The following is a 23,212-nucleotide window of genomic DNA, read 5'->3' as shown; positions in this document are numbered from 1 at the left end:
ACCCTTCAGACGAAAGTCTCCCGCTAGGCATGCTGGAGACACAGGAGCTCCTGAACACCTGTGTGCCCCAGGCTCCAGGTCTATGCCCCTCTAAACACCAGAGACCATCTCAGCTCCCTAGAGATTGAGTCCCTCCGACCCGTATGTCCCTGGGTCCTGCCACTCTGGTCACTTCCACCGGTTCTCCAAGCAAGGACCAAAATCGGCCTGAGAGCCCTGAACGCCCACCCCGCCTCCCTACCCGGCAGTTGTCCCGCGGTTCCCCGGCCAGGGTAGGACGCGCGATGCTCAGCTGCAGGACCTCCGCCTCTGGATAAATCCCATCCACCCTTTTCTCCGCCTAAGACCTTGCCCTCCCCCTGCAGCAAGCCACTCCTGTGTGTGCGCTCATCTCTGAGCTGAAGACACCTGCGCTTCCTTCCCCACCCTTCTCCGCCCTTTTAGCTGCGGTTTTCCCACTGCCTTTGGGAGCTGGGAGCGGCAGCTGGAGGAGGAGCAGGGAGAGGAGGGAGAGAGCGAGGAGGAGTAGGGGCGGGGTGGGTGGGGAGAGAGCCGGGAGGGTGTGGACTGGCAGCCACTCTGCAGCTGGTCGCCGGGGACCCGGTCCCTCCCGCGCGCCCGAGTGATGGAGGGGAAGAGATTCGCTTAGACACACACACGCGCACACAGCTGGGCACGTCTCCGGGAGGCAGCTGCCGGCTGGGGCGCTCCAGGGGCCGGGCGGCGGCCGTGACAGCACTCGCCGCGGGGAGCTGAGAACCCGCACAGCTTGGCACCGGCGGCTCCAAGACCCAGGGAGGGAAGAACCCAGCCACATTGACTGTTGCTTTTTGGGGAGGATCGGGAGGGAGGAGGCTGCCCAAGGAGCTGTCACCGCGGACCCGGGAGGCTTGGCCACCAGCGCTCAGAGTCAGGGGTCGCGCTGGTGCCCGCCCGGGGCGAGGAGGATGCGCCCCTCCTCCCGCAGAGCGGTAGCGGGCCCGGGCGCTGCGCGAACTCGGGCTCTGGCGGCCGCCCGTGTCGTGTTCGCGCCGCGGGAGCGCGCCTTGCCGCACCTGGCTGGAGTCTCCTGGGGAAGTGAAGGAAACGCGCCCTAAACTCCACTACGTACTTCTCTCCCGCTTCCTTCTCCTCCTGGCCCCCCTCCCGGGACCTCACTGCCGCCGCGGCCGCCACTAACTGCGCGTGGGGCCCGCCCGCCTCTTACTCTCGCGCGCGCACGCACAGTCCGGTTCGCTCGCTCCCATTCACGCCGACTGGCTCTCCGCGAGCCGAAGCCCGGGTATCCGAAACTACTGGACAAACTGCTGCCGGAACTGCAGGAGTTGCCCAGTGGCCTGGCGCGACCCGCTGCTGGTCCCTGCGCCGTGGGCTCCCGCCTGCACCGCCGCCGCCAGGGACGATGGTGAGCAGGGCGCACTGCCCGCTTCGCGCCGGGGAGGGGCTGCAGCACAGCGGGCTGAAACCTCGTAGATTTGGGGGAAATATAAGAGGGGAAATCGTCAAGGGGAAACACCCTTGTGATGCCAGCCGGAGCACTTTGTGAGGCGCGGTTCTCCCAGGCACTGCGTAGGAGACTTTTCCAACGTTTGCCGGGTGCTCGGGGTTAAAGTAGTACAAGATGGGAAACGGAGTGGTGATTCCCGGGGTAAATTTGGAGTCATTGGTGTCAGTCAGTCAGTCAATCAGTCCGTCACTCTGTCTCACCCAGAGCTGGGATCAGAGCTCTGGGCTCTCTTTGAGGGAGAGAGGGAACACGCGTTTAACTGCGCTCGGCAGAGTTTGGGGCTCGCACTGGGCCACTTCCCGGGGGGCTGTGGGGCTGTCGCTTGCAGCGCAAAACGGCTTTGGGGAAGTAGGAGAGTGCGAGGCCGGAGCAGAGGGCAGGCAGAGGGCAGGTAAAGGCTCAATGAACTTGCTGATCGGGTTCTTTCTCTTCCCCAACCGGCATCCACCCCTCGCAGCCCCAGTCCCCGCCCCCTGGAAGCCCCAGTTCAGGAAACCCATCCCATCCCCTCCAACGCGCGCGCGCGCACACACGCACACACCACACAGGAGATGGGTGCCACCGAGGGGGTGGTCATATTGTTATTACTAAGAGGTGTGCGAGGTCGTTCTGGCTTCTGACTCGAGTGGAGAGACTCTAGCTTCTGGGACTTGGGTTAGGGAAGCCGGGAAAGAGTGCCCAGCCTTATGTGGATGCTTTTACCTGGTGGTTCCAGGTGCATGGCAAGCAAACCTCCTGCACAACTGCAATCACTTCACCTATGTGAGCTCCGCGCTCCGGCTTCCCTCCTTTGCGTGCTTCAGGCCACCCACCCAAGGGAGCTGCTTCTCAGGTCCCTGGTCTTCCCGGCCCTTGCCCGGTAGGTCCGTCTCCCTCTCTCCCGCCTCCCCTTCTTCCCTTCCTCTCCCCAGTTCCAGGTTATTCATGGAAAACATTGATCCCTTAAGGTTAGGTTTAATATTTGCAAAGTGCTTTATATCATATTACTTCGTGGATACATTTAATTGCACTGTAACTCTTCTCTGATTTATGTAAACTTAGTCTGATAAATAGCATGCGGGGTCGGGTTGGGGCGGGAGTAAGAGTGGGTGGGCGTCCTTTCCATAACGGTGCTCCTGTCTAAACTGATTTGCTAGAAGTGATATAAAGCTGGTGCTTCTGAAACCTTTTGCTCAGTAGTTCTGACATATTTAAGGGCTTTAGACAATTTTTCCACATTACAATTTATTTCAAATATATTCAACTTCTGTTCCAAGAAAAAATTGAAGAGAAGATAATTAAAGGGCTTACAAATTTGGATATCAAAAATATTTTTAAAAATATTTTTATTGCTATCAATTATAGTGTATGGAGCAGATTTCTTTTAAGTTACCTTAGTGGTTTCTCCTAGTGAAGTTCTTAAAAGGAGAAATGAAAACAGCACTACTTACCTTCCTCCCTGTATTGGTCTACAGATGGTCCTTGCTTAAAGTGACTGAATGAGCCGAGCAGGGTAGGCTTCTTTACTTTAGGAATATGAAGTCACTCACCAATAAATTCATGGAGACCCACGAAGATACTACAAAAAACATAATGATAGGAAGGAAACTTACTTAAATTTAACTGCCTCCAATGCAGGGAATTTCAACAGTGAAATGAAAATGGCTCTGGCCCCCTCCAAATTACTCTGGGCTGTTTTAAAATATTCTTTTCTTAATTAATAAAATATATAGAAACACCATCAATAATGTAAAATAGTATTTTCAAATAGATGCCTAAAGCAGATTATATGGGAAATTACAAGCATAGTATCCAATGGAGTTTTACCTGAGTACTAGGATCATTGTTTCTAGGTTAAGCCAGACCTCATGTTTAGATTTTAATATTGGAAGTTGCTTCCTTTGAATTCTTTGTGAGAAGGTGCTGATCACAGTGTGTTGATTATGCTTGCTTCATTGTCCTTACCATTTTGCAAGCATACACAGATGTTTTTCAATGAATAACCAACCTTCTTACTCACTGAATTTTCACTCATTCAAAAAGTATTTGTTGAGCACATGAGCACACACAATATGCAAAACTGAGCTGGGTGTTATTTTCAGCAAGAAAGGGTTTTCAGTAACAGCAGGATGCTTCCTACTACACTGTATAGAAAAGACTGCAGAACAGTAGCTTACTTAGGGAAGTAGCAACTAACCCAAAGTAGGTGGTCGACAAAGAGTTGTTGATTAAAAAATCATACAAGATGTTCACCAGCCAACTTTGCTTTCACCATAAATCCCACCATTATTCTAACCCAGCACATCATTTAGATATGACTCAACTTCAGAGAACTCACGTTGACTTTAATCTTGCTCTTTTTCTGAATACTTTGGAGAAACACAACTATCTGTACCCTGCTCTAGCTTACTGTGTATGATTTCTATGGAGCAGTGCCAGATCTGTATAGGTCATTGGTATTCATTTATGAGTAAATGCAAATATTCTTGTTGCACTGAAAAAGCAAACTCAAATTCATAGAACACAACACGTATCTTGCTCCTTTCTTTTCTCATCTCTTTATCACCTCAAAAACAGATACATCTCTTAAAAATGCAATTATGTGTAAATGAACAAGTTATCAAAAATGGTTACTTAGGATTTTCCAGAAAAAGGGAAATGTGTTGTATAGTTTTAGTTGAGGATATTTTTCTTTGACTCTTTAGCCATGTCTGGTAGGATGGTCTTTTATTTTGGGCTTTCATTCATGAATGAAATAATTCTCAAGCTAACTTGCCAGTAAAGGGAGCTGGCAGAGGAGGAAATGCTTGCTAAAAATGATGCTAAAAATACCTGTAATAGAGTGTGAGCAGTAATGTTAGGTTCATACAATAGAAATTAATGTGAATACTTGTATATTGTTTTGGTCTTTAGATGCATGAGTTTTTGAATTTCTTAACACAGTTCATTTAAATATGTCCATATTCTGAGAATATTGTAGTTATGTAAGGTGTTATTGTTTGATAATGGAATTATAGTTTGTTTTGTTTTAAGAAAAGGTAAATAGTTTGAAAAGAGAGACTAAGTCAAATTAAGGGAATAATTATTCAAACCACAGATTCATCTTCATTCAAGTCCTGTCTTTTTTTCCAAGGAGAAGGAAGACATCAAAACCAAAATAACTAGGTAAACTTTGGTATGACCTAAACTGTTACTAGTTAGAAAAATCCTACAATTTAATTTTTCTGTGAATTTAATATACACTTTTTAAAACCAGTAAAAGTGTAACTCCTTTCCCTGAAATCCAATTTAATTGTTGATAGATTTTGCTCACTTTAGAATCAGTGTTTATTTCGGAGTCATGATGTTATCCTAATGTTTACAGCAGAAGTACAATTAAAGCAAGATATTAATAACTACATTTAAAAATTGCTGATAAAAGTAAAAAACATTTCAGAGCAGCTAACATGTGTCAAAAGTAGAAGCAAAAGATATCTGAAGATCCACATAATGTTTAGGCAAGATAAATGAACCCCTCTAAATCTCATATACAAGTTCCATTATCATATCTTAATTAACAATTGGTACAGTAGATTATGTTTTATCTTCTTGAAAAATTTTGTGAAAGTTTATCAGTATTAAGAAATAGTTGAAGAGTGCGTTTGACTTCAGACCACTTTATCTAGACTGTGCATGGGAGGGAGGTATGTTTTATACGTATACACGTATGCTTGTTATACATATGTATACCTATAGAGGATATATACATATATATATATAAAACTATGGACTATATCTAATAACTATGAACGATAGGAAGAGAATCCCCTTTGTAGCATATGTGGCTTGTGAAGTCAGCATCATCTTGAGAATGGTACTTACAAATGCTCAACTAGTTTGATATTAAAAATTGAGAGTATACTAAACTTTTTTGAACAATGAATTTAAGAAACACTTATCATAACCTTTAGTTTGTGTTTGAAACTGTCTAAAGACCTCTGCTAATATTAACTCACTTAATTCTGGTAGCCACCCTGCTCACCCCATTTCACAGAGGGAAAATAAGTATGTAAAGTGGATGTTATTATTATTCTTGTTTCCTTGAACATAGTGAGGCTCAGTGAGCCTAAATAAATGGCTCAAGCTCCACAGCTACTAAATGGCAGAGCTGGCATTGGAGCCTAGGCAGTGCACAGTGCTATGCCACTGCTCTTGAACAGATATATAATTTTTAAATTTACTTAAATAGGGGGCCAAGTGGGGAGTGAGTTAAGTTGTAAAACAAATACATTCTAGCAAGCAAGATTTGTGACAATTTTCAACTTAGAGTGACTCCTTAAGGAATTCATAAGGAAGGCGATTATCGTGAAGCTCTGACATAACCTGAACTAGAGCAGTACTAAGTTATAACAGTGCTATAACTTAATGTAGATTTTAATGGACTCAATAATTTTCTTGGGTTCAGCTACTTTTAAATTAGGTAACTCAAGAACTGATGCCATATTTAAGTAGTTTTAATAGCTCAGAGGATCTGATACTGAATGTTTTATGCTTCCCATAATATCCTTATTATGGGAACTTCGTGCACAGAGGTCAGTGTTATATGTTACTATATGGTACTTGGCAAAAGACTCAGTTTTATATGAAGGTGTGAAATGAGACTTATTCTATGCTGACCCACGTGGCCCACGTAGAGTAGGCATCTCATTAATGTTTACTCACTGATGGGAGGTATTCTAGGACTCGCTAGTCCAAAGAGAAAGAAACTTGAAATATCTATAATTGCACAGTTTTAATATTGAATAGACTTTTTCCTTTCTCATGATGATCTTAGGACATTACTATGAAACCCTGTGGAATAATCATCTTTATGAGACCGAGGGTCCTGAGCTGGAAAGAGGAGGATGGTGTAAAGATGGTGAAATAATAAACTGATTAAAATGTTTAAATTTAGAAGTCGTGAAAAGGAAAACTGCCTGCAATTGTACCTTTTATTTTAAAATGGCATATAAGACATAATTAACATTAAATAACAGAATCTTTACACTGCTAATGAGGTAACACAACTGTGCTGTCATAAATATTAACAATCTACTATTTCAGTATTGTTTGGGGAACTAATTGTCACGGTAATGCTCTTTGCCATAGCTAACTAGTCAAGTCAAAGAAAAACTCACAATAATTCTGAATATGTCTCAACATAGATAGTTATTAATATTAAAGTATAAGTACTTTAGTCAGAGCTTGCTGAATTAGAATCCCTGCTTCACAGTTTATTAGCTGTTGGATGTGGGACAAATGGCTGAGCCTTTCTATTTTTTAGTAATCTCCCCTGTTATATAGTTATGAAAATACCAGTTCTAGATTTCCATATGAAAATATATATAAAATGCCTAACAGGTGTCATTTGTAGTAAAGATTTAGGATATAGTAATCGATATTGCTATTATCATCATTATCTTTAACATCATTATAACATCACAAATGGTTAAACATAATTGTTAAATTATTCCCTATGTATGTATGTATCTGTGTATCTATCAATTTCTATTTGTCTATCTATGAGAATTGATTATACTGTACCATAAAGCATAGGTTCTGTGGATTCTCTTACTGTTGAGGGAAAGAGTCATGAAGAGAAAAAAATGCATGTTTCAATCTTAAGCTTGATTAAAGTATTACTGGATTTAAAGGCCTGTGTCAAGCACAGAAATTGAGAGGAGCCTTTTGAGACAGCTATTATACTTCACAATTTTTTCATGCAAGGCCCAGCTGAACATGTTCACACAATTCTTTGGAAGATGTATTCTCTTATACAAATACAGTTAAAGGGGAAGAACAAAAGGTTTGCTAAAAGCATAGAAACATTTACATTTATCTTTATATCCAGTATGAGTTGAAGTAATTGGATACACAGAAATTTCTTTATTTTTTATATTTTCATATCATATAGAGTTCATGGCTTTAAGTAAAAAGCTGTTTCCTAACTCTGGTCATTAAACTTGAGTAACTTGATTTAGGTTAAATTTAATTTTATTCTGAGGTTTTTATTTTATTTTATTTTTTTGTTTTGTAACTCAGTTAACTTTGATAGCCACTTAGCTATCCTAACTTTACAGACTTATAAAGCTTAGAAACTAATGTTCCTCTTGTTATTTTGTTCTAATGAATATACCTATTTATTGCTTTATCCTTATAAAAATAGTAAATGATAATAGCTAACCTTTAATTAATATTTACTATGTACCAAGCATTATACAGGTCATAACACATTTCATTCCCACAGAACACGCAATGGGCTATATTCATATATCATTAGTATTTTCATTTCACAGATAAGGAAACCAAGGCCCAGAGAAGTCCTATAGCCAGACGGCTAGAGTCATGATCTAAATCCATGCCATCTGGCTGAGAGCCCACACTTACCCATACCGATGAACTCAGTATCAATTAACCCCTTAAACATCACCCCTGATTTCTGGGCCTTAAAACCCACATCTTCCTATTTCTGTGTGCCTTTCCTGTAACAAAAGAGGCGTTTATTTTCAATAAAGGTTAATTTCTTGGCTTTGTCATCTCACAATATTTCCTATGCATTTGTAATGGTCACTAAAGTAAAGAATGAGACCATATTAATTTTGACTAAACTGTTGGATCTACCTTTAAATAGATTTAAATAGGCCTGCCAAGATTCTGCTAAATAGTTGCACCCATGCTCTATATGCAGTGGTAGGGAACTGACACTCCAATGCTAGTGGAATTTCTTCATTTGGTGAGCCAGCTACCTGTGACCTGAATGTCCTAATTCCCTTACATTTTCCGAGCTGAATGAAGTAGTACAGAACCAAAGAGAACTGGAAATGGGGCTCTTTTTCCCAGGGACACAGGTTGGAGAAGTGGAAAGACTCATCACTGGGGAGCTCCTGGGATCCTGCAGATCTGAAGGGTTCCCCCCTCCTGAGAATAGCCAGAAAAGGCCAGAAGACAGTTCCATTGTCCAACTGACTGAGTGCCTCTCGAGGACAGGTATCATGCTGAACTGTGTTCTTGTCACCTTATTTCCATGGTACTTGGCACATGGTATAATGGGGCAGACAGAGTTTCATCCTCTGGACATCTCAGAACCTGGAAAGCAGAGAGCTGAGGGATCCAGGCAGAGGAGACATGAGGAGGCAGGATTATCATGTCTTAGTGACAGACTAGAGGAAAAGAAGGAGAAATGCAAGGTGATCCCAAGGTACCTGTGTTGCTACAGTGATCCTTATAACTATTCTATTTAGTGAGTTAGATGATGGAGAGAAGATACAGTGAGGACACAGCATGAGGGAGAAGGTCTAGTTCTGGCTGAGATAAGGGAAAACTTTCTCCCCATCCTCCATACCCTATTTCCTCTCTTCTTCGGTTTTCTAAGTGTCTATAAGTAAGCACCCAGCTAGCAAGACTATTAATTTTCAAGGGCAGATTTAGGTTTTCATTTCTCTAATAATGGCCTATAGACAACTAGACAACTTTAATTTTTTATCTCCTACTGCAAGACTAAGAAAGCTTCAGAAAGTTCCATAATATTCATCAGCTCATTTTTTTTAGTTTTTCTTCTATTTAAATTATTTTAAATAGTATATTTTAAAATCATGTTATTTATTTAAGTTCATTTCTCCCTATAAAGCAAGAGACTTATATCAACCAATTATGAATATCTACTTAATGTGATATAAAAATCTGGTTTCTTTTTTAAGATTTGAGATAAGCATGAATTTAAATTCTTTCACCATGACCACAATGGAAAACTCAATGGAACCAAAAAAACTGCTAATAACATGATAATTACATTAAGAATCTTATGTAGTTCAAAAGAAACAGAAATGGCCTGTTGATTAATATATTTAATAGCCAACATTTTTTTGATGTGTGTCACCATTTCCTGGTGTCACCATTCCCCGACATACAAATAAAATGAGAAATTACCTTCAAAAATAAAATATATAATATTACCTTAAAACATAATATATAGAATATAATACACTATTCATAAAAACGTTTATACATTTAATAGAGTATTTAAACTATAACTATTTTAGCTGACTTGTTATAGTATTATCTTTGAAATTAAAAACAATATTAAAAATTATGTATTTTTTTGCTTCCCCTCTGAAGTACGTAAAAGCATTGACTATATTCCTTGGTTGTGTAGACATTATATTCCCATTTTATGCCTTAAAGCTGAGAGAAAACCATGAGCAATATAAAAGTAGAACCAAGTTAATCCTATCTGCTTTCAGTTATAAATTTACTCTGAAATTCTCATAGTATTATGAGAATTTTAACTATATTCTGTTTTAAAAGATACTATAACTAGGGATATACTATTTATATATATTATATTATGCATAATTATGTTAATATTAAATTATATATACATATAATTACATATATATACATATATGTACATATATATACATATAATTTAATATTAACATAATATATATATATATATATATGTAATTTTTCTCTGCCCTTAGTAGCTTCTTGATTACCAAATAATTCTGTTGCCTTGAGAGAGGGTATAGATTTATTTTCGTATTCTTTTGTAAGCATGAAGTTCTCTGTGACCTAATTCCATCACAGTAGCATTCAGCTATTATTGATCTAGGTGGTTCCCTGCATACAGTAAATGTTCCAAAATATATTTGAAGGTAAAATGTCGGGAAGCTGAACAAAAGACTGATGTGTGTTATAAGTAGGTAAACCATAGATTTCACCATGCAAGGATACCTTTGAAAGCGAAAGGGGACATATTAATACTTATGCTGGGAGAGAAAAATATTGTAAAACCCTACGTGTGGTTAACGAAGTGCTGCCTTCCTGTGCCCAGTGACCCTGCTGTCTGGGGAGACAAGAGCCTGGACCTGGATGTCTTCCGTGACCCAACCTAGAGCCGGTGCAGAAATTATGGTAACTGTACAAGATACATTATTTGTGCCAGGATGTTCTACGTACTTAAAATGGGCTTGAGGATTACTTTTTCTGTTGTTCCAAAAGAGAGCCAAGTGGGTTTTAGCTCCCCAAGTTAGCAAAGGCAGCTTGATGTACGACGGGGGTGTTGTGCAGTGACAGTGACAGGAATTGGAGATCCCTGTGAGTGTGTAGCAAAGTGGAACCTGCGGATGATCACGGGAGGAAACGCAGTCCAGGTTCTTCCCACCCCAACCATCACCAGACCAGAGGTGAAGGCATAACTGTGGCCATGCTGTTAAACTCTTGCCTCTAAGTAATTACTACTCGCCGGTTTCAACCTGCTGAAGTGTACAGCAAAAACAACATCATGACAATAGCTCAAAATCATCACTCATGCATTTAGCAGTTCTTCATTGAGCACCTACTAGATTCCAGGAAAATGATCAGCTGATCAAAAAGACTGAGTTTGGCATATGATGGGCAATTGGAGGATTCAGTGAAATTATGGTTGTAGTAACCCGTAAAAGTCAAAAACTTTTACAGGTTCTACCATTATCCATAGGTATATTCTTGTGTTTTTTTTTGTTTGTTTGTTTGTTTTCCCCCTTTGAATAAATGCTACTTTTTAAAGAGCTCACTGGCTAATCAATGTGTTCTTTGTTCAGTTGAGATGCTCATCACTTGGAACATTTGGGTTTTTAGAAATACCTGGAATAATCCATATTTTCTTAGTAAAGGAGGTAAGAAGTAATGCCATGGAAAAGGGAGAATTCATTCCATTCCCACCGGACTATGCATCCCTTCCCCAATGGAGGCTTACTGGGAAAAAGAATATTAGTGTATTTTGTAAACTATATTTCAAAAATGTATTTAGATAGGTGTTTTTGTTTTGTTTTGTTTTTTTCCATTATTTTCCATCTGGAGAGCTTGTTTTTCTTCACCTGGAATGAACAACCAAATTATTAATTCTATTTAAATATGCTGTATTCAGAAGAGTAGCTGCCAAATTTGTTGGGATCTATAACAAGATAATTAATTATCCAGTAACATGAGGACTATTGGAGTGTTGGATATAAAACAGATGGTGGGAGAAGAAGGATGAGGCAGTCAGGATGCTGTGAGCGGTGTGATAAGTCTTTTGGCCTGTGTGGGGTAAAGCCACTGTGCGCCAAGCCTCCCTTCTCCTCCCTGCTGCACTGATTTTTTTCCCCACTGATCCTCCAACCACCCCATCATGTCACCCCTTGAAACTCCAGTTTCCCTTTCCCACTGCCACCACATTCCTTTTAATGTCAGAGGAAGTAAGGGGAGGTGAGGGCAAAAGGTCTGCTCCCCGTAGACCCTGGACATAATGCCAGCATCTGTGGCAGTCCCAGTACCTATTCCATGGAGCGAAGCAGGCTGCCATTACCCTTGCCCTGACATTGCTTTTAGTCACGCAGCTGTAGAGCTATTCAGGAGTTAGAGGTTCGTTTCAGAATCGGTTTGGATAAATTAATATTACAAGCAACCACCATGATTTTTCAATGTATAAATTTCAAAGACCTAAACTGAATTCTAAAGATGTTTGTGGAGAAAACTTAGTTGAATGTCAGTGAAAAATGCATACAAGAAACCGTTACTTACCCCCACCCCATTTGTCAAAGTGATGCTCCGTGTCTAATCCAGTTTGTGAGCAATTAGAAGGTGCATTTACACTGAACTCAGTGTCTGATGGTAGAGATTATGGTGCCTTCTCCATTGATGTTTTTCTTATAGATTACCATCACATGCAAAAATGCTGTGAAAGCCACAGTACTCACTGGTAATGTAAAGGGGGTGCCATTTAGATTTCAGATATTTAAAAAAAAAACTATTTAATTGCAAAGTTTATCACTCATGCACTGAAAACATACAGAATAACCCAGTTAAGACATTTTCACAATAGGCTTACTCATTCATCATAAAAAAAACAAACAAAAAAAAACAGTGCGTTTATGATCTGGGGAAGCAAGCAGTCACCTTGCCTATCCCACCCTCTCAATATCAGGCCCATCTTTTATCATTTAAAGTAGAGTTCCCTAAAATAGATTACACTGACAAGTAGTAATTACTGACAGCTGCATTTAATTAGCAAAGCAGATTCCTGCTCATGACAATAAAGTATTATTATATGTTTAGCATTAGCACTGGCAGTAAAGGAGGTGACTTTGCTAACACAAAGCTCGAAAACCTATTTATTTTATTTAAAAATGCACACAGTTTAGCTGAAACTGAGCTGGTGCTATGTGGGAGTGTCTATGGTTACAAAAAGAAAGACAGACAGTAACTATAAAAGTGTTTTGTTGTTTTTTTTAAAACAGGCATATTGTACAAGAAATAAGAAGTAGTCCAGTGCCAACCATGGGCTCCCACTCTGGAATTATGTCTTTTCATTTTGTGTCTGAGTCTGCGTGTGGGTGGGTGGGGTGAGGGGGTGGAGGTGTTTGGATGCCAGAAATAGATACACAATTAATCCATGCAAATTAGTAATTTGTGATTATATTGACACTATTCCCTCCCCGCCCTCCTTCCTCCCTCCCTCCATCTTTCCCTTTCTTCTTTCCCTCCCTCCCTCCCTTTCTTCCTTCCTTCCTATACTTACCCTATACACGACTCTGGGTTATAGAGTATTTAAAAAGTATATGTAACCAAATTTAGGAGTTTACATACACTCTGAATTTTAAAGTTAATTGATTGCGATTTTCATCCATTCTTTCTTGTAATAGCCTTGTCCTATCTCCTACTGCCTCTGTTGTTCCATTTCCACTGTCCTATCTTGTTCTCCTCCCACAATTCTTACTAAGCATTAACTTAAAATGGTGAGATTCTAGACATCACAACAGGTGGTCAGTATTTTGAGCAATACCACCTTTCCAGCATCACCAATCCATAGTGGATAGATAGCTGCTGCCAGCTTTAAGGACTGTGAAGATAGCTAAACCAGCAATCCTTGACTTAAATGACATTTGCTATTTTCATTATTTAAATATATCACTTGAGATATGTAAACAAATCTGCTTATTGTGGCATTATCAGTACAACCAATCCTAGAACTTAATATATTTTCTCACACGCATGAAATACAATTCTAAAATATTTACTAGAGGTCTAAAATCTGAAGCAAAATATATGATGTTGCATGTCTGGAAGATGTTTTTACTGGGATAGCCTAGTGTGTTTTCATAATGCAGTTTTAAGTTATCTGGTTGGCATTTATTTTTCAAGTTGTAAAAATAGACTCTATAATATATTGCCATCCTGTAACTTACCATTATGAAAGCTATATTTATAAATATCAACTTATGTATCCATGGCAATAAGAGACAAGATGAATATGAATAAAGAAATCTAAATTGATCCTCAAACTAATTTCCATCATCCAACTGTTCAGCAGACCTGCTAAATATCTTATTTTGTTTTGTTTTGTTTTGTTTTGTTTTGTTTTGTTTTGTTTTGTTTGCCTCTCTCCCACTCACCCTCTAGTGGACATAAGTGAAAGAACAAGGGGGATGCCCAAGACAGTCTGCAGCAATGGAGAGTTCACGAAGGATATAGTCAACCCAGGACAGTCATGTGCCACTTAACAACGGGGATACACTCTAAGAAATGAATGCTTAGGCCATTTCATTATTGTGACAAATCAACATCCAGAGTGCACTTACACAAACCTAGATGAGTAGCCTGCCACACACCTAGTAGGCTCTATGGTATAGCCTATTGCTCCGAGGCTACAAGACTGTGCAGGATGTCAGTGTATAAAACAACATGAGATTAAATCAAGCTCAAGATAAAATGATGACCGTAAGATGACCCATGAGACATATATAAGCCTGGTGCCAGCATAACATGGCATACTGTTTCATAGCAAACTTTTTTTTTGAAGGAGAAAGAATGCACTGTAAGATAACAATAAAAAGCGTAGTATAGTAAATACATAAAGCAGTAACCGTCGTTCATTATCATCCTCAAGTGTTATGGACTGTGCATAATGATGTGAGTCATACATTGATACACTGGCGATGCAATGGGCTGTGTACACCAGCATCACCATAAACGCGTGAGGAATGTGTGGTGCTATGACGTTATGACAGCTATGGTGTCACGAGGGAATAGGAATTTTTCAGCTGCATTAGAATCTTAGGCAACCACTGTGTAGATGTGTTCTGTCGCTGACCAAAATGTCATTTTCTGGCACATGACTGTAGTTTGGTACTTACTATCTACAAGTATATTATGACCACAGACTGTGTTCAACCCCCAAATGGGCACTGTACCATCTTCGTTCTCAAAAACTGATCATTCTAACAAGGATATTTAGAGAGGAAATTTTCAGGAGCATAACTATTCAAGTAGATTTTTCAAAAAGTATTTTAAGAAACTGCATGTGTATGGATACTAAATATAAATATCTTAATGAGCAGTCAGGTAAGACCATTTAAGAGTTATTTTGAATATTAAACCACTGCTTCAGTCACAACCTGAATCTAATGCCCTACTGAGTCTCATAATAAATTGGTATTTAAATTCTATTGAGAACAGAGGTTTATTTTTATTTTGTGTTTTAGAAATCAACCAAGAATAAAAGAGTCTTCACTGAAAACAGTTTATAGGCTTCAAGGACATTGACTAAAAGGAAGTAATGTGATCATTGAAATTGGGTATGTTTGACAACTCGATGTTTCAACTATAAAACTTTCCAAAATTAGATCTATAAAATTGGAAACTACTACATAACTGCTCTAATTACGGTGCTGGTTCATAAATTAGTACTGAGGAATAAAGGCTCAAGTATTCTCTTTTAAGAATGTCTTTGACTTTTAATGGTGCCATTACTCAGAATCCCATATTCTGTCATTAGGCAAACGCTTACTGAGGGCCTACTGTGTGCTATGGAGATGAATAAAACACAGTCCTCTAGCTTTAAGGAGTCAGTAGAGCAAGTACACCATCCCCCAAACCCAACCCACCTTAACAAAGGAATATTACTTTTATCATGTTTCTAGCCCACCATATTTTTAAACCTGTTACCTTTTTTTTTCAATCAAAATTGGTCTAGAATACTTACTTTTAAACTGGAATAGCTTTTTACATAAACCATAAAGGCTACTTTGTGGTTTAAATAGGTTCTTATTTGAACCTTTGGTCAGTTGTGCCTAGATCACTAACCCTATCAAGTTGACTTGTAGAAACCTCTTGGGTCTCTGCCCCAAGTCAAATCTCCTGCAGAGGATGCATAAATCATCTTCAGAAGCTAAACTTAGCAATGCATTAATTCAGAAAGTGGGAAATTAGGCTGATGTATTCTAAGGGTTTTTTAAAATCTTTGTTTTAAATGTTTCTTTCTCCAGATTATTAGCCTGGAACCAAATGTTGACATCTCATGCAGGTATAATTCATTTCCTAGTGTGACAATACTTCACTGACTAGTCATATGATTAAAATTGCCCTGTGATAGGACTTTCTTTAAGTTGAATAAGATATGTTATCAGCTGTTAGAATAACCACAAAGCATAAGAGCGGTGATCCCATAGGGTGGTATGTGAAAGGAGGCTATAAATGAGGGTTTGCTTAAGTCTGAAGATCTATCCCTGGTCCATCTGAATACATTTGAATATGTTGGCTGAACATATTCTTCTTTCAGATCATCACTGTGTGGAGAGACTACTGATAGACTTTGTGTATCCAGTTGTCTCAAAAATTGGAATAGGCTTTGGAGAAAGCAAAGATCATAAAAAGTCAATAACTGACAAGTCAGTGACACCTAAAATGCCCATAGATGTGATTTACCATGAAATGTCCTATTTCTTTGTTTTTTTCTTTTTTAAGGAAATTTATTTTGATGGGCAAATTTCAGCAAGAAACTCAGGAAAATAAATCCGACCCTATATAATGATTATATAAGCTGGGGAAGGGTGCTCATTATTTTTTAAACTTGGCGTCAGAACCTTAAGCTAACGTTGCATCAAAATGTTTTAGGTCCAAGGTTTTTGTTTTTTTTCTATTGTACCATGATTGAATGTCAAAAGCCATGTATAAATGATGAATAAAAGTGATGAGCTGAAACCAGAAACCTGCCCACATCAGAAACTACTTACCCCTCCAGGGTCAAATTAGAAATGAGAGTTTTCAGAAAAAAAAATATTCAAGGCAACACAGGTGTAATTCTCTTCACATGCTCCAGAATCTTAGAAGCTTTCTGATTGGGTGCCCTATTGTTTAAAAGGAAACCAGAATGGGTAAACATTTTTAGGTGGTTACATTTTATGTGCAATAATGAAAATAGCAATGCACAGTAACTCTTCTGTTAGGCTCTTTTTATCTCATACAAACTCCTTTTTCTCCCTCCCCTTGAATCTGGTTAGGAACTCAGAAAGGACTCGAAGAAATCAGTTCCCCCAGTGCTCTTACTGGAGTCTTTTCATGATGTCTTTGTTAACCCTTACCTCCTGACTCAAAACAGTGTCCCTCCAAAACAGCTTTCTAGATCTCTTTGGCCCTAAAGTTAAAACTGCCTTTTTCTTTTGAAAACTTTTGAAACATTCTTTGTCCCAAATTAAGATTCAAAGCCTGAAACATTCCTTAACCCATCCTAGGCTACTATAGCTTTAAATTCTGGATAGCTTTGTGTATTTTAGCTTTCTGTTCATTAAGGGGGAAAATGTAAACTATACAGAAATGATAAATTTGCATTGATTGAACCGCCATTTTATGCCACAAACTATATTAAACCCTTAACATGCATTCTCTGTTATCCAGTGAGGCAGGTTCCATGTTTTACTTTTATAGATGAGGAATCGCAGCTTAAATGAAATTGCTCAAAGTTGAACAGTTAGGAAGAGGTAGAGATAGGAATTGAACTCCTACCTTTCTGATTCCATAAGTTGTATGACCTCTGCCATTGGAGATACTGCCCACTGTAAGTTACAATGAGAAATTTCTGAGGATAAAATTTAAGTATTCCTGTGCTATTAGTACTCACTAACAGGTTAATGATTTTTTCTGTATCCCCCTATGCACACTTAATAGTCATCCAAACATGAGTCCTTAACCCCTTAATAATTCTACATATCATTAAATATGTGCCAGGCTGTTTACATACATTATCTTTCTCTAATCCCAATAACAATCCTGCTTTATGTTATTTTTCCCCCCTTATACCTTCTAGGTAAAAGAGCTCCCTTTTATTCTGGCGCATGACTTCTCATCATGTGTTAATCAGAAATAAGCTAGGTTGTGCTGAGGTAACAAATGACCCAATATCAATGGTTTCGCACCTCAAAGGTTGACTTGTCCTGCCCACCACAAGCCCACTGCAAGTTGGAGGCCTCTGCCCCAAGGGGACCTGCCTGTCAGAGCAGCATCTATCGGGAACATAACCAATCTTGTGGCACAGGGAAAAGAGATCACTGTGGAGGGACACACTGGTGCTAAAAGCTTCCCGCTGGAAATGACACAAGTCACTTGTATTCATTTTATTAGCCAAATCAGTTCCTATGGCCAAGTCTGACATCAATAGGGCAAAGACATATAGTCTCCCCTAGGGAGGAACAGCAAATATTTGGGAAGTTTAACACTGTCTATGACATTAGATGTGAATGCTTGCTGTATTTCAAAACTATGGTCTATCGAGTCTTTTTATAATAGTAAGTCAAAGAAACCTCCGAGTGACTGAGAATTATAGATGGCGAGATTAAAGGAAATCAGCTGCAAGAGGTTTTCTCAAGCACTGCCTTAACAGCTTCTACAGAAATGACGTTCCGGGATTCTTGTCCTTTCACAAATAGGTTTCTTCACATTTATTCCTTTTGCTAAAATGGATTTTAGTCATTATCAACAGGGAATTTATATGCTGCACTACTGCCATTTTTTTTTTTTTTAGAATATATATTTAGAGTTTGGAATCACTTTCTGTGATGTCAGTTCTGCAGCTGATTTTTTTTTTTAATGTGTTATGTGAGCAAATGTAGGTTGTAACTATAAACACAGTGCAAGGAAAAAGCAGGCCCATCTGTCTTTTTCAAACTTGATTAGGGAAGGTTGTGCAGACAATATTTTTAGTATGGTCTTAAAAGTAAGGGTAAGATGCTTTGAAGCCAGTTGACTACCACAGATTTATTTATTTTGAGGGTTAGGATAAAATAAATTGAGAATACATTCACATTCCCAAAGATACATTATGGTGCTACTTTAAAACCACATCTTTTTATTATTATTTATTTTTATCAGTTGCACAGGAAATACATTTGTAGACATAGCAAGCTTTCCTCCTCTGACCTTGGTGATAGAAATTTTGAAATTGCTAACAATTTTACTATCTTATAGTTAATACTACTATCAAGAATTGAACATGCTATCATGGGAAAAGTCTGTATACTATCAAGCACGGTATAAATGAAAAAGATTATATTGCATTAATCTAAATGGCAGAGAGAAAAGTAAATTCAATAGTGATTATAAGAAAAAAAGTGGCTTTTTCATTTGTTCTAAGTCTGATTTTAATAATTAATCTGAAAGACTGTTCTATCAAGTCACCAAGTTTTTAATTCATTAAGTAACCAAAAAATACCAGACTAGCCTTATTTTTTCTACTTCCCACTACCATGGGAAATAGACAAATGCCAAGCAATCAGATAAATCATCAGATGCTGGGTTAATCCAGAAAGACTGGGAAAAACCTGTAGTGGCTGTGATGAAGAAAAATTTAAAAGAGAAACAGGACAGGAAATTCCAGGTATACATAGATTTATGAAACAGCAAATATTTTTTGATAACAGAGAGAGTTTCAGTAAAACCAAATTAGAATTTTCAGGCACTGTGCTATGTAGGTACTTTACATTTTTAATCTCCACAATGCTACCAGGTAGTGGTGGTGAGTTCCACATGAGACGGGAGTGAGATTAAAAAGAAGCTCATAGCACTTGGGTAATTTGCCCAAAATTCAGTTACTATATCAATGGAGCCCAAACTAATTGAATCCATTCATCTATTCATTCCTTCAAAAAATACTTATTGAGTACTATCTAGACACTATTCTGTGTGCTGAGGATACTGCAGTGAACTAGAGAGAAAAACCCTCCGGTCCTATGGAGCAGTTATTTCCACAATGTTAATGGTTTTCTATTTTGTTTTTAGCTATGGCAGTGTTATGGGTTTTTTCCCCAAATAAAATATTACTTGTCTCCCTCCCCTCTTCATAAAGCAGATAAAAATCTAGCTGCTCGTTTGAGGTGAGGGTAAGGGTCTGGGAAGCTCTAGCAGATCATTTTACATGTATCTAGTTAGTGCCTATACCCTGCAATTGCTACCAAAACAGTGGAGATATCAATGAGGGACAAGAGCAGTGGGAAGTATGAATACTACATTGAAAGAATAATCTTATGATGTAATTGAATTAGTATAGAGTGAGTTTATTAGAGAGTGGTGAGCAGAAGGAATGGGAGGGAACTCACGGCAAGAAGACCCCATAGGAGGCTATTCAGTAGTTCACCTGAACTATTGACATAGTAGGGGGCACTGAGTAGAATCAGAAGGATTCAAAAGACATAATGAATCAGCATGTAAAGACTGATATCATACGTTAGAGAGATATTATGGATTGAGGGTAGGGTATGGGTTTAGGAATTAGAGAATTCAGGTACATAGCCTGCCCTTAGTATTTACTTTGTAACTTGGTCAAATTTCTAATTTGACCCAAGCCTCAGTCTCATCATCTGAAAAAAAATTGGCAGAATAAAACCTGTCTAATTGTGAGAATTGAAGATAACGCATGCAAAGTCCCAAGAACAATGCAGTCGTCTACAGAGTACCTTCCCATAATCACCACTTTTTATAAGATTTTCTAGGAAATATCTTATGTGTACTCAAGAACATGTTCTATTATTATTATTATTATTATTATTATTATTATTATTATTATTACCACCACTATTCCTCTCTAGTAAAAGACTGGATGCAATAAAGAACTGATTGAACTTGATGTGTCATCTATTATTGTAAAGAAAGGTGAGATAAGATTCTAAACCTGGTTGGGATAATAGAGGGCCATTAACAAAATATAATAATCAGGTACTTACAGACATACTTACACATGTGTGTAAAGGAATGATATTTATTGCAATAGTGTTTATAGTAGTAAAAGAATGGGAAATACCTGAATGTCCATCAATAAGAACTGATAAAATAAATTAGTGTATATTCATACAATGGAATACTATTTAACCAAAAGAAAGAATGAGATACAACTTTAAATAAAATATGAAATGATTTCCAACATAATTTTTTTAAGTATAAAAGCAAGATATACACTCTCTGGAAAAATAACATTAAGCTGCTTTAGGCTACCAAAAAAGAAAAATAAATAGAATAAACAATGAGAAAATCATACTGTTTTTTAAAGGCTTCTGAAGTGGCTTTTACAGAACATCAACACGGTCGTAACCATGGATTAAACTTTGAAAATAGCAGTGACAGCTGGTAAACAGAGGCTGTATTATATATGAATCAAATTTACAAAAAAATTAAAGGTACAGATCATTCTCTTAGCTACATTTGTCTGTGGAATCACTACTAGCAGTGACATCATTGAACTCAAAGGGGGGCATTGATCTAAATTACAAGTGCTACATGATAGTGCCTGCAAATTGAATAATCCAAAAGAAATGTATTAAGTTTAATAAAAGTAAACAGATTGAGTTTTCACTTTTTCTATGAGCTTGGAATATATAACATCGTCAGAAATATACAATTATACATGTGTCACATTTAATAGAAGCCACATAAACATAAAATTAGATGCATATTTAAACTACATATTGTGAGGAATTGCAGAGAATCCTGAGCAGGATGAACCCAAAGAGGCCCACACCAAGACATCATAATTAAAATGCCAAAGGTTAAAGACAAAGAAACAATCTTAAAAGCAGCAAGAGAAAAGCCCTTAGTTACCTACAAGGGAGCTCCCATAAGACTATTAGCTTATATCTCAACAGAAACTTTGCAGGCCAGAGGGGATTGGCACAAAATTTTCAAAGTGATGAAAAGCAAGGACCTACAACCAAGATTACTCTATCCAGCAAGACTATCATTTAGAATTGAAGGATAGATCAAGAGCTTCCCAAATAAGAAAAAGCTAAAGGAGTTCATCACTGCCAAACCAGTATTACAAGAAATGTTAAAGGGATTTTTTTTTAAGGAGGAAAAAGATAAAAGATATGAATATTAAAATGGCAATAACTACATACCTATCAATGATTACTTTAAATGTAAATGGATTAAATGGTCCAATCAAAAGACAGGGTGGCTGAATGGATAAGAAAACAAGACCCTTACATATGCTACCTACAAGAGACTCACTTCAGGTCAAAAGACACACACAGACTGAAAGTAAAGGTATGGGAAAAGATATTTCATGAAAATGGAAATGAAAAAAATCTGGGGTAGCAATACTTATATCAGACAAAATAGACTTTAAAACAAAGCCTATAGTAAGAGACAAAGAAGGACCCAACAATTCCATTTCTGGATATTTATCTGAAGAAACCCAAAACACTAATGTGAAAAGACTTATGCATCCCTATGTTCATTGCAGCATTATTTACCATAGCGAAGATTTGGAAGCAACCTAAGTGTACATCAATGGATGAATGGATAAAGAAGTGGTACATATATACAATGGAATATTACTCAGTCATAAAAAAGAATAAAATCTTGTCATCTGCAACAATATGGATGGACCTAGAGGGCATTATGCTAAGTGAAATAAGTCAGACAGATAAAGACAAATACCATATGATTATACTTATTTGTGGAATCTAAAACACAAAATAAATGAATGAACAAAACAGAAACAAACTCATAGACACAGAATATTTTAATGATTGCCAGATGGGAGGGGATTTGGGGATGGGTGATAAAGGGAAAGGGATTAAGATATGTGAATTGCCAGTTATAAAAAAAATCATGGGTATGTAAAGTACAGCATAGGAAATATAGTCAATAATATGGTAATAATTATGTATGGTATCAGATGGGTACTAGACTTAGTGGCAGATCGCTTTGTAAGTTATACGAGTTATATACTATTGCGCACGTCTAGAACTAATACTATTGTATGTCAACTGTAACTGAAAAAAAAACTTTTTACAAAAGGAGAAAATACACACACACACACTCACTATAGATGGTCAGTGATTTGAAGGGGGGGTTGTTGTTGTTTTTCCAGTAAACAAGTATAATAAAGCCAAACAAAAGACTGCCAAGATGATAGAAGGAAAAATTTAAGTCTTGTTTCTCCTTGGGCTGATGGGAGCTGATAGAATTGATACTTTAGTCATTCGTGGAAAAAAGATTATGGAGCTATAATAGCTAGTAAGTATTGAGCACTTGCTGGGTCCAAACATTGTGTTGAATGATTTACATATTAGTTTATTCCTCATAGCAACTTGATGAGGTGAGTGCTTCTGTTTTCCCAGGTGGTTTATATACTTGCCCAAGGTCCCACAGATAATGAAAGGTCAAGTGGGCATTTGAACCCAGGTCTGCTGACACCAGAGCTCTTGTTTGTAACCAAGATGCTGGATGCTCTAAGCTTAGGGTTGTAATCTATGAGAGAGAGATGGGGTAGGATTCAGTCGGTTATACAGAGCTAGAGGAAAAGCAATTCATGATTATAGATTTGGATATAGAAAGAGGATATAATGATGTGCAGAGCCTTACTGGGCAGAATCAGTGACCTGTATTTTACTGTTACAATTCTGCTCAGGACAGTTTCTT

General features: G+C 38.3%; 1 protein-coding gene across 4 annotated transcripts in view; it reads left to right on the top strand.

Annotated features, from left to right (window-relative positions):
• Positions 1 to 599: 599 nt before the first annotated feature.
• Positions 600 to 23,212, top strand: part of HS3ST5 (heparan sulfate-glucosamine 3-sulfotransferase 5) — a 252,880-nt gene continuing 230,267 nt past the window's right edge. For 3 of the 4 annotated variants that reach the window (XM_033094153.1, XM_033094146.1, XM_033094127.1), the window contains exon 1: positions 600 to 1,405. The gene's annotated coding sequence lies outside the window, so the exon portion shown is untranslated. Of the gene's footprint in view, positions 1,406 to 2,222; positions 2,367 to 23,212 lie in introns of all 4 variants that reach the window. The other variant, XM_033094137.1, reaches the window with a different exon arrangement.

This window comes from Rhinolophus ferrumequinum, chromosome 3 (assembly GCF_004115265.2).
Source record: "Rhinolophus ferrumequinum isolate MPI-CBG mRhiFer1 chromosome 3, mRhiFer1_v1.p, whole genome shotgun sequence".
Taxonomy (NCBI): domain Eukaryota; kingdom Metazoa; phylum Chordata; class Mammalia; order Chiroptera; family Rhinolophidae; genus Rhinolophus; species Rhinolophus ferrumequinum.
The sequence above is the reverse complement of the archived record's forward strand: the minus strand, read 5'-3'. Positions and strand labels throughout refer to the sequence as shown.